We start from the raw sequence: 12,214 nt of genomic DNA, 5'->3' as shown, positions 1-12,214 counted from the left end.
TAGACTATTGCTTTGAATCACATAAAAGTCTAAATGTCCATGCCATAAACAAAAGAATATGATATGACATGATAAACATCACTCCACATCAAAAATTCTATTTTTATCACTTACCTACTTGAGGACGAGCAGGAGTTAAGCTTGGGGATGCTGATACGTCTCCAACGTATCTATAATTTTTGATTGTTCCATGCTGTTTTATTATCAATCTTGGATGTTTTATAATCATTTTATATCATTTTTTGGTACTAACCTATTGACATAGTGCCAAGAGCTAGTTGCTGTTTTCTGCATGTTTTTTACATCGCAGGAAATCAATATCAGACGGAGTCCAAATGCCACAAAACTTTACAGAGATTTTTATGGACCAGAAGGAAGAGATTGGGCCCTGGTTGCACCTGGGGGGAGTCCCGAGGAGGGGACAACCCACCAGGGCGCACTAGGAGGCCCATGCGCGCCCTGGTGGGTTGTGCCCACCTCGGGTGCCCCCGGACCGCCTCTTTGCTCTATAAATACCCCAATATTCCAGAAACCCTAGGGGAGTCGAGGAAATATTCATCCAACCGCCGCAGAGTCCAGAACCACCAGATCCAATCTAGACACCATCACGGAGGGGATCACCACTTCCATTGGTGCCTCTCCGATGCTGCGTGAGTAGTTCTTTGTAGACCTTCAGGTCCGTAGTTAGTAGCTAGATGGCTTCCTCTCTCTCGCTGAATTCTCAATACAATGGTCTCTTGGAGATCCATATGATGTAACTCTTTTTGCGGTGTGTTTGTTGGGATCCGATGAACTTCGAGTTTATGATCAGTTATATATTTTTATATCCATGAAAGTTATTTGAGTTTCTTTGATCTCTTATATGCATGATTGCTTATAGCCTCGTATTTCTTCTCCGATATTTGGGTTTTGTTTGGCCAACTTGATCTATTTATCTTGCAATGGGAAGAGGTGCCCGGTAGTGGGTTCGATCTTACGGTGCTCGATCCCAGTGACAGAGAGGGAGACGACACGTATGTATCGTTGGTACTAAGGATAAAAAGATGGGATCTATATCTACGCAATAGATAAATGGATCTTGTCTAGATCATGTCATCGTTCTTATTGCATTACTCCGTTTTTCCATGAACTTAATACACTAGATGCATGCTGGATAGCGGTCGATGTGTGGAGTAATAGTAGTAGATGTAGGCAGGAGTCGGTCTACTAGTCTTGGACGTGATGCCTATGTAATGATCATTGCCTTGATATCGTCATAATTATTTGAAGTTCTATCAATTTCCCAACAGTAATTTGTTTACCCACCGTTTGTTATCTTTCTCGAGAGAAGCCACTAGTGAAACCTACGGCCCCCGGGTCTTCTTTCTCATATATGTGCCTTTGCGATCTACTTTTTCCTCGCGTTTATTTTAAGATCTATTAAACCAAAAATACAAAATTACCTTGCTGCAATTTATTCTTATTTATTTTGTTTGGTGTTCGATCTATAAATCTACTAAATTTTCCTCACGTCCATTTTGCCTATCTTGAGGCGTCGTACGCCGAAAGGGATTGACAACCCCTTTAACACGTCGGGTTGCGAGGATTGTTCTTTGTGTGCACGCGCTGTTTACGTTGTGTTGCTTGGTTCTCCTACTGGTTCGATAACCTTGGTTTCATATCTAAGGGAAATACCTACCACCGCTGTGCTGCGTCATCCCTTCCTCTTTGGGGAAATACTGACGTAGCTTCAAGCGACATCAATATAATGCAATAGTAAAATATGAATGAGTTTCCAACAGTACTAAAAGTAAAGATTAGATTGGTTATACTAACGAATCTCATGAAGTTTTGTTGAGTTTTGTGTGATTGAAGTTTTCAAGTTTTGGGCGAGATCGCGATGGATGAAGGAATAAGGAGTGGCAAGAGCCTAACCTTGGGGTTGCCCAAGGCACCCCAAGGTAATATCTAAGGACTACCAAGCAACTAAGCTTGGGGATGCCCCGAAGGCATCCCCTCTTTCTTCTAACGACCATCAGTAATTTTACTTGAGGCTATATTTTTATTCGTCACATAATATGAGTTTTGCTTCGAGCGTCTTGTATTATATGAGTCTTTGCTTGTTTTGCCTTTTAGTTTTTCACAATCATCTTTGCTGGACACACCTATTTGAGAGAGGCACATGCATATCATAATTTGTTAGCATACTCTATGTTCTTCACTTATTTTTTTTAGCTAGGCAGTTTCTCTAGTGCTTCACTTATATCTTTTTGAGCACGGCGGTGGTTATACTTTGAAAAAATATTTATGCTCTCATGCTTCACTTACATCTTTTTGAGAGGTAAGAAAAATATTAATGGTAATTTGCACGAGATATGAATTTGGTCCCAAAGTGATAGATATTCAAGAGGGATATAGTAAAAACTTTCATAAAGCTCATTGGATGTTATGAACTTGATTCCTTGCAGAAGTTATGTGATATGGAGATAGTGATATGTGAGTCATGTTGATGAGTAATTATGCTTTAGTAAGAATATTGGTGTTAAGGTTTGTGATTCCGTATGCATGCACAATAAGTTAAGAGTTATGCAATGAAATTATATCCTACTTATGGTGCATTATTCAGTGTTAATTATGTTCAATGCTCGTTTATGACCGTTTTCGTCTTTGGTTGGTCGCTTCTCAATCTATTTGCTAATCTCCATTTTTACTAAACGGGAATACTGCTTGTGCATCCATTTCCTTAAACCCAAAGTCGTGCCAAATGATTCCATCATACCTACCTATATGTGGTATTTCCATGTCGTTCCAAGTAAATTTGTATGTGCCAACTCTAATTTTCACAATAAATTTCCTGTTTGTGTGCCCGTACCACTCATGAAGCGGTAGGGGGTGGCCAATATCTTCCATGCTAGATATTTTATTCTCACGGTGATTCTTTATTCACTTGTCATTGCACGAGAGTGTGGTAGGTAATAGGGATGCCCAGTCCCGAAATGAAAAGAAAATTAATATTATGATAATAAATTCCTTGGTATGTGTTGGTATGGAAGGCATCCGCGGATACAGCTAGCCATGGATTGTGAAAGAATGGTGGAAAGGGAATAAACTTTTTGTTTGTTTGGGAACCGCCTATGATTTATCTAGCATGGAAGATATTGGGAATTCCCGGTCATTTTCGTTGACAGGAAAACCATACCACTCAAAACAATCCTTATCTCTCAATTGAAGCTATGAGCTATGGCACCTCTACAAATCTCCGCTTCCCTCTGCGAAGGGACTATCTAGTTACTTTTATGCAATTTTTCTTTTTCTTGACTCTCCATCTTCTCTTATAAAGCACCAACTAGAGAGCACTATTGTCATACTTGTGTATTGGATGTAGCTAATATTAGCATATGCTTCATGAATGGATCAATGATTGAGCATAATGGGCTTGGGATTACTTTATTTCACATTGATATTTTGAAAGACAAGGTTGCTTGTAGATATGCTTGAGTATTGATTTCTTCATGTCAAATTATAGACGATTGCTTTGAATCATTCAAGTCCAAAAGTCCATGTTACAAAGAAAATAATATATGATGAATATGTTAGGCAGCATTCCACATCAAAAAATCTGTTTTTATCAATAGCCTACTCGAGGACGAGCAAGAATTAAGCTTCGGGGTGCTTTATACGTCTCCAACGTATCTGTAATTTTTTATTGTTCCATGTTGTTATATTATCAATCTTGGAATTTTTTATATACTTACCAGCAATTTCATATCATTTTTTGGGACTAACCTACTAACTTAGTGCCCAGTGCCAGTTGCTGTTTTCTGCTTGTTTTTTACTTCGCAGAATATCCATATAGAACAAAGTCTAAATGCCACGAAACTTTTTGGAGATTTTTTCTGGAGATAAGAGACGCTGGAAGCTTCGGGAGGGAACCAGAAGATGAACGTGGGGCCCACTAGGCACCCGGGCGCGCCAGAGGCCCCTAGCGTGCCCTGGTGGGTAGTGGGGCCCATGAGCATCGCTTTGACCTCCCTCCGACTCTATAAATATTCTAAAATCCCAAAACCCTAGAGGAGTAGATGAAATACTTTTTTCGCCGCCGCAAGTTCCAGAACCACGATATCCCTAGAGGCCTTTGTCGGCACTCTGCCAGAGGAGGAATCGATCACGGAGGGGTGATTGCGCTTAAAGCTACGTCGGTATTTCCCCAAAGAGGAAGGGATGATGTAGCACATCGGCGGTAGGTATTTCCCTCAGATATGAAACCAAGGTTATCGAACCAGTAGGAGAACCAAACAACACAACGTAAACAACACCTGCACACAAGTAACAACTTCTCGCAACCCGACGTGTTAAAGGGGTTGTCAATCCCTTCCGGGGTACAGCGCCACAAGATAGGTATTTTTTATTTTTGGTTTAATAGATCTGAAAATAAATGTAAAGGAAAAGTAGATTGCAAAGGCAAATATATGAGAAAGAGACCCGGGGGCCGTAGGTTTCACTAGTGGCTTCTTTCGAGAAAAATAGCAAACGGTGGGTAAACGAATTACTGTTGGGCAATTGATAGGACTTCAAATACTCATGAGGATATCCAGGTAATGATCGTTATATAGGCATCACGTCCAAGATTAGTAGACCGACTCATGCCTCCATCTACTACTATTACTCCACACATCGGCCGCTATCTAGCATGCATCTAGTGTATTAAGTTCATGGAATAATGGAGTAATGCAATAAGAACAATGACATGATGTAGACAAGATCCATTTATCTATTGCGTAGACATAGATCCCATCTTTTTATCCTTAGCAGCAACGATACATACGTGTCGTTTCCCTCTCTGTCACTGGGATCGAGCACCGTAAGATCGAACCCACTACCGGGCACCTCTTCCCATTACAAGATAAATAGATCAAGTTGGGCAAACAAAACCCAAATATTAGAGAAGAAATACGAGGCTATAAGCAATCATACATATAAGAGATCAAAGAAACTCAAATACTTTCATGGATATAAAAAGATATAACTGATCATAAACTCAAAGTTCATCAGATCCCAACAAACACACCGCAAAAAGAGTTACATCATATGGATCCCCAAGAGACCATTGTACTGAGAATTCAGCGAGAGAGAGGAAGCCATCTAGCTACTAACTACGGACCCGAAGGTCTACAAAGAACTACTCACGCATCATCGGAGAGGCACCAATGGAGGTGGTGAACCCCATCCGAGATGGTGTCTAGATTGGATCTGGTGGTTCTGGACTCTGCGGCGGCTGGATCAATATTTTGTCGACTCCCCTAGGGTTTCTGGAATATTGGGGTATTTATAGAGTAAAGAGGCGGTCCGGGGGGCACCCGAGGTGGGCACAATCCACCAGGGCGCGCCTGGGCCTCCTGGTGCGCCCTGGTGGGTTGTGCCCTCCGCAGGACACCCTCCAGGCGCAGCTAGGGCCCATACGTTCCTTCTGGTCCAAAAAAATCTCCGTAAAGTTTTGTGGCATTTGGACCCCGTCTGATATTGATTTCCTGCGATGTAAAAAACATGCAGAAAATAGAACTGGCACTTGGCACTATGCCAATAGGTTGGTACCAAAAAATAACTATAAAATGATTATAACACATCCAAGATTGATAATATAACAACATAAAACAATAAAAATATTATACATATGTTGGAGACGTATCAGCATCCCCAAGCTTAACTCCTACTCGTCCTCGAGTAGGTATGTGATAAAAACAGAATTTTTGATGTGGAATGCTGCCTAACATGTCATATCATATTCTTTTCTTTATAGATGGACATTTGGACTTTATGTGATTCAAAGCAACAGTCTAGTTTTGACATGATAATTTAAATACTCAAGCATATCAACAAGCAACCATGTCTTTCAAAATATCAACGCTAAAATAAGTTATCCCTAGCCCATCATGCTCAACCATTGATCCATTCATGAAACACACTCGCATATTAGCTACACCCAATACTTAAGTACGATCATATTGCCTCCTAGTTGGTGCTTTTATAAGAGATTATGGAGACTCAAACTCAATATAAAATTGCATAAAGTTAAAGATAGGCCCTTCACAGAGGGAAGTAGGGATTTGTAGAGGTGCCAGAGCTCAAAGCGAAAAACTTAGAGATAAAAACATTTGGGAGGTGTATCCATCCCTCCAATGAAAACGACTTAGAGTTCCCAACACTTTCCATGCTAGATATATCATAGGCGGTTCCCAAACAGAAAATAAAGTTTAATCCTTTTTCCACCATACTTTCACTTTCCATGGATAGCCGTATCCACGGTTGGCCTCCATACCAACACTTTCCAAGGAATTTATTATTTGACAACATAAAGTAAATTCATTTTTGCATTTTGGGACTGGGCATCCCTAAAACCTTTGCCTTACTCTCGTGCAATGACAAGTGAATAAACACTCATCGTGAGAATAACACATCCAGCATGGAAAATATTAGCCACCCCACACTGCTCCGCGAGCGAAACAAACACGCAAAACAGAAGTTCATTTTGAAAATTAGAGATGGCACATGAAAATTTGCTTAGAATGGAAAAAGAATACCGCATATAGGTAGATATAGTGGACTCATGTGGCAAAACTGGTTTAAAGGATTTTGGATGCACAAGTAGAGATCATACTTAAGTGCAAAATGAAGGCTAGCAAAAGATTGAGAAGCGACCAACCAAGAAACGAATAATCTCATAAGCAAGCATTAAGCATAACTAACACCGAATAATGCACCATAAGTAGGATATAATTTCATTGCATGACTATTGATTTTCGTACTTGCGTTGGGAATCACAAACCTTAAAACCAATATTCTTACTAAAGCATAATTACTCATCAACATAACTCACATATCACATCATCATATCTCAAAACTATTACTAAGAATCAAGTTTATTTTGTCCAATGATCTTCCTGAAAGTTTTTATTATATCCTTCTTGGATATCTATCACTTTGGGACTAATTTTCATGTGTTGCTTTTCATAAGCTCAAACAAATATAAGTGAAGATCATGAGCATAATATTTCTTTCTCTCAAAATAATTTAAGTGAAGCAAGAGAGGATTTCTTGAAAATTTTACTAACTCTCAAATAAATCTAAGTGAATCAAGAGAGCATTTCTTCAAAAATACTAGAGCACACCATGCTCAAAAAGATATAAGTGAAGTACTAGAGCAAGTCCATAGCTCATAAAAATTTAAGTGAAGCATAGAGAGCAATTCTAACAAGTCAAATAGGTGTCTCCAGCAAGGGATCAAGACTAAAAACACAAAATAAAACAAGCAAAGACTCATATCATACAAGACGCTCCAAGCAAAACACATATCATGTGATGAATAAAAATATAGCTTTGAGTAAAATACCGATGGTCGATAGAAGAAAGAGGGGATGCCACTCGCACTACTACAAAAACAGCTATAGCCAATATGGACACTAATGGCGCACTGTACATGTGGTGCGCCATTACTAAATACTAATGGTGCACCATGTGTTGGTGCGCCATTAGTGCGAAAATACTAATGGCGCACCACATCTACGGTGCGCCATTAGTATTTTTTTTAAATTTTTTCAAAACTACTAATGGCGCACCGTGGGATGGTGCGCCATTAGTAGTTCAACTAGTAATGGCGCACCATCCCACGGTGCGCCATTAGTAATTATGTTTCAAATTTTTTTTATTTTTATTTTTTAAACTACTAATGGCGCACCGTGGGACGGTGCGCCATTACTAGTTCAACCAGTAATGGCGCACCACTCCCGCGGTGCGCCATTACTAGTTGAACTACTAATGGCGCACCACTCACAGGTGCGCCATTAGTAATTTTGTTACAAATTTTGTTTCAATTTTTTTTGAAAAACTACTAATGGCGCACGGTTGGGGTGGTGCGCCATTAGTAGTTCAACTACTAATGGCGCACCACCCCCACGGTGCGCCATTAGTAACTTGGCCCATTCCACCGAATGCACCCCCACCCCACCCTGGACCGCCTTTTCAGTTTTTTAAAAAATAAAAGAAAATGATGGAAATGTCAAACAAAATAAAAGAAAATAAGTTTCCCATGTGATATGTGGTCTAGTTGTTGGGAAAATTAACAAATATGAATTTCGACTTTATTTGCAAAATCTCTCTGGAATTTCTTAAAATGGGCATAACTTTTGCATACGAACTCGGATGAAAAAGTTTTTTATATGAAAAATCATCTACTCGAAAAGTTACATCCGAATTTAACCGGGGGAACCCCGTTAAACATTTTCAAAATCCTCAAAAACCTAACAGAAGAAAGATACGGGGCTTTCAAGATCTAGAGGCAAAAAAATTAAAAAAATTTCAAACTTACTAGTGGCGCACCGGTTGCTAGGTGCGCCACTAGTAACAGAAAAAATATTGGTTTTGAAATTTTTTTTGGATTTTTTTTTCAATAAATGATTCGTAATATGACAGGGAAGTTTGAAATATTTTTCAAAATTTCATCATACTCATGAATATGAACAAAGTCCTAGACATCAACAAGGTTTAATAGGATTGATATGATAGATATATCAACAAGTGGCTGTTAAGTGAGGTGGTGCTGGGGTTGGATAGAACCGCGAAGTTAAGCGTGCTCGGGCTGGAGTAGTGTGAGGATGGGTGACCTTCCGGTAAGTTTGACCACTTAGTGCGATTTGACTTGAAATTAAGCATATTGACCTGAGATTAAGCCATAGTGACCTGAGATTAAGAAAAAATTGAAAAAAAAATTGGAAATATTTTTTGAAATTTTTTTGAAAAAAATATTTCTGAAAAAAAATTAAAAAAAAAATTTGAAAAACTTTTTTTCTGAAAAAAATATTTGAAAAAAAATTGTTACTAATGGCGCACTTCTATGTGGTGCGCCATTACTAAGTCAGATAGTAATGGCGCACCGTGGCATATACTAATGGCGCACCACTGGTGCGCCATTAGTATACCAGATACTAATGGCGCTACAGCGGTGCGCCATTAGTAGGCACCAGTAGTGGCGTGATGCTAGTGGCGCCATTAGTAAAAATTACTAGTGGCGTGATGCTAGTGGCGCACCAGTAGTGCGCCATTAGTAGGCAAAACTGGTGCGCCACTAGTAGGCCTTTTTCTAGTAGTGTCGGGGGCATCCCCAAGCTTAGTTGGTTGCTCATTTTTGGATAATAGCTTGGGATGCCGGGGCATCCCCACGTTTAGGCTCTTCTATCCTTCCTTCATCCATCATAAGGTAACCAAAAACTTGAAAACTTCAATCACACAAAACTCAACAAAAACCTTCGTGAGATCCGTTAGTATAAGAAAGCAAACCACTACTATAAGTATGATACGTCTCCAACGTATCTATAATTTATGAAGCATTCATGCTATTTTATTACCTGTTTTGAATGTTTATGGGCTTTATTATACACTTTTATATTATTTTTGGGACTAACCTATTAACCGGAGGCCCAGCCCATATTGCTGTTTTCTTGCCTATTTCAGTGTTTCGAAGAAAAGGAATATCAAATGGAGTCCAAACGGAATGAAACCTTCTGAAAAGTTATTTTTGGAACAGAAGCAATCCAGGGAACTTGGAGTGCAAGCCAGGGAAGCTTCGAGGAGGCCACGAGATAGGGGGGCGCGCCCACCCCCTAGGCGCGCCCTCCACTCTCGTGGGCCCCTCGTGGCTCCCCCGACCGACTTCTTTCGCCTATATATTCCCATATACCCTAAAACCATCGAAGAACAAGATAGATCGGGAGTTCCGCCGCCGCAAGCCTCTGTAGCCACCAAAAACCTCTCGGGAGCACGTTCCGGCACCCTGCCGGAGGGGGAATCCATCACCGGTGGCCATCTTCATCATCCCGGCGCTCTCCATGACGAGGAGGGAGTAGTTCACCCTCGGGGCTGAGGGTATGTACCAGTAGCTATGTGCTTGATCTCTCTCTCTCGTGTTCTCTCTATGGCACGATCTTGATGTATCGCGAGCATTGCTATTGTAGTTGGATCTTATGATGTTTCTCCCCCTCTACTCTCTTGTGATGAATTGAGTTTTCCCTTTGAAGTTATCTTATCAGATTGGGTCTTTAAGGATTTGAGAACACTTGATGTATGTCTTGCCGTGCTTATCTGTGGTGACAATGGGATATCACGTGATCCACTTGATGTATGTTTTGGTGATCAACTTGCGGGTTCCGCCCACGAACCTATGCATAGGGTTTGGCACACGTTTTCGTCTTGACTCTTCGGTAGAAACTTTGGGGCACTCTTTGAAGTACTTTGTGTTGGTTGAATAGATGAATCTGAGATTGTGTGATGCATATCATATAATCATGCCCACGGATACTTGAGGTGACAATGGAGTATCTAGGTGACATTAGGGTGTTGGTTGATTTGTGTCTTAAGGTGTTATTCTAGTATGAACTCTATGATAGATTGAATAGAAAGAATAGCTTCATGTTATTTTACTACGGACTCTTGAATTGATCGAGCAGAAAGGATAACTTTGAGGTGGTTTCGTACCCTACCATAATCTCTTCGTTTGTTCTCCGCTATTAGTGGCTTTGTAGTGACTCTTTGTTGCATGTTGAGGGATATTTATATGATCCAATTATGTTATTATTGTTGAGAGAACTTGCACTAGTGAAATTATGAACCTTAGGCCTTGTTTCCTACCATTGCAATACCGTTTACGCTCACTTTTATCATTAGTTACCTTGCTGTTTTTATAATTTCAGATTACAAAAACCTATATCTATCATCCATATTGCACTTGTATCACCATCTCTTCGGCAAACTAGTGCACCTATACAATTTACCATTGTATTGGGTGTGTTGGGGACACAAGAGACTCTTTGTTATTTGGTTGCAGGGTTGTTTGAGAGAGACCATCTTCATCCTACGCCTCCCACGGATTGATAAACCTTAGGTCATCCACTTGAGGGAAATTTGCTACTGTCCTACAAACCTCTGCACTTGGAGGCCCAACAACGTCTACAAGAAGAAGGTTGCGCAGTAGACATCAAGCTCTTTTCTGGCGCTGTTGCCAGGGAGGATAGGTAAGCGGCACTCACACCCCGTCAACTAAGCTCTTTTCTGGCGCCGTTGCCGGGGAGGTGAGTGCTTGAAGGTATATCTTTACATCTTGCAATCGAATCTTTTTTTTTCTTGTTTTATCACTAGTTTAGTTTATAAAATACAACTAAAAAAATGGAATTGAGTTTGCCTCATACGCTTCATCTTTTTAATATCTTTCGTGAGAATGATGGAAAGGAAAATTGTGCTCAAGTGCCAGAAGAAGAATGCATTAAAATGTTTGGTACTAGATCTTTGTGTGCTGAGCATGATTGCAATGTTGTTAGTATGAATTCCTTGAATATCCATGATGCTAATGATATGCAAAGCCACAAGCTTGGGGAAGCTATGTTTGATGAATATGATATTTTTAGTCCCCCAAGTTTTGATGAGAATATTTATTATGATGAAAGCATGCCTCCTATTTATGGTGATTATGTTGATTAAAGAGGATTTGGAAGAGTGTCAACTTTAGGAAGTAGTGATCCCACTATTTTGGAGGATGTTTAATCTTATAATATTTATGAAAGTGGATTTGGAAGAGTGTCAACTTTATTTAGTGATGATTCCACTATCTTGGAAGAGGTTTCAATCGATTATGATGAGAACAAAGTTGCTACTTATGATGACTATTGTGATTAAACTTATGCTATAAAAATTAGTGATTATTATATTTATAAAACTTGTCATGATTATGATTTCCCTTTTTATGAACATTACTCTTTTAATGTGGAAACAATTTTTAGTATTCGAGTCTTTTATGATACTCCCACTATTCCGAATGAGAAAAATTTTGCTTATGTGGAGAGTAGTAAATTTTCTATGCTTGTAGATCATGAAAAGAGTGTTTTAAGTGATGGTTATATTGTTGAATTCATTCATGATGCTACTAAAAATTATTATGAGGGAAGAACATATGCTTGTAGGAATTGCCATAATATCAAGTTTCCTCTCTATGTGCTTCAAGTTTTGAAGTTATGCTTGTTTTGCCTTCCTATGCTAGTTGATTATTGTTCCCATAAGTTGGTTGCTCACAAAATCCCTATGCATATGAAGTGGGTTAGACTTAAATGTGCTAGTCATATTCTTTATGATGCTCTCTTTATGTTTCAATTCTTATCTTTCATGTGAGCATCATTGAAATCATCATGCCTAGCTA

This window comes from Triticum aestivum, chromosome 6D (assembly GCF_018294505.1).
Source record: "Triticum aestivum cultivar Chinese Spring chromosome 6D, IWGSC CS RefSeq v2.1, whole genome shotgun sequence".
NCBI classification, from domain to species: Eukaryota; Viridiplantae; Streptophyta; class Magnoliopsida; order Poales; family Poaceae; genus Triticum; species Triticum aestivum.
This window is presented reverse-complemented; position numbering follows the sequence as displayed.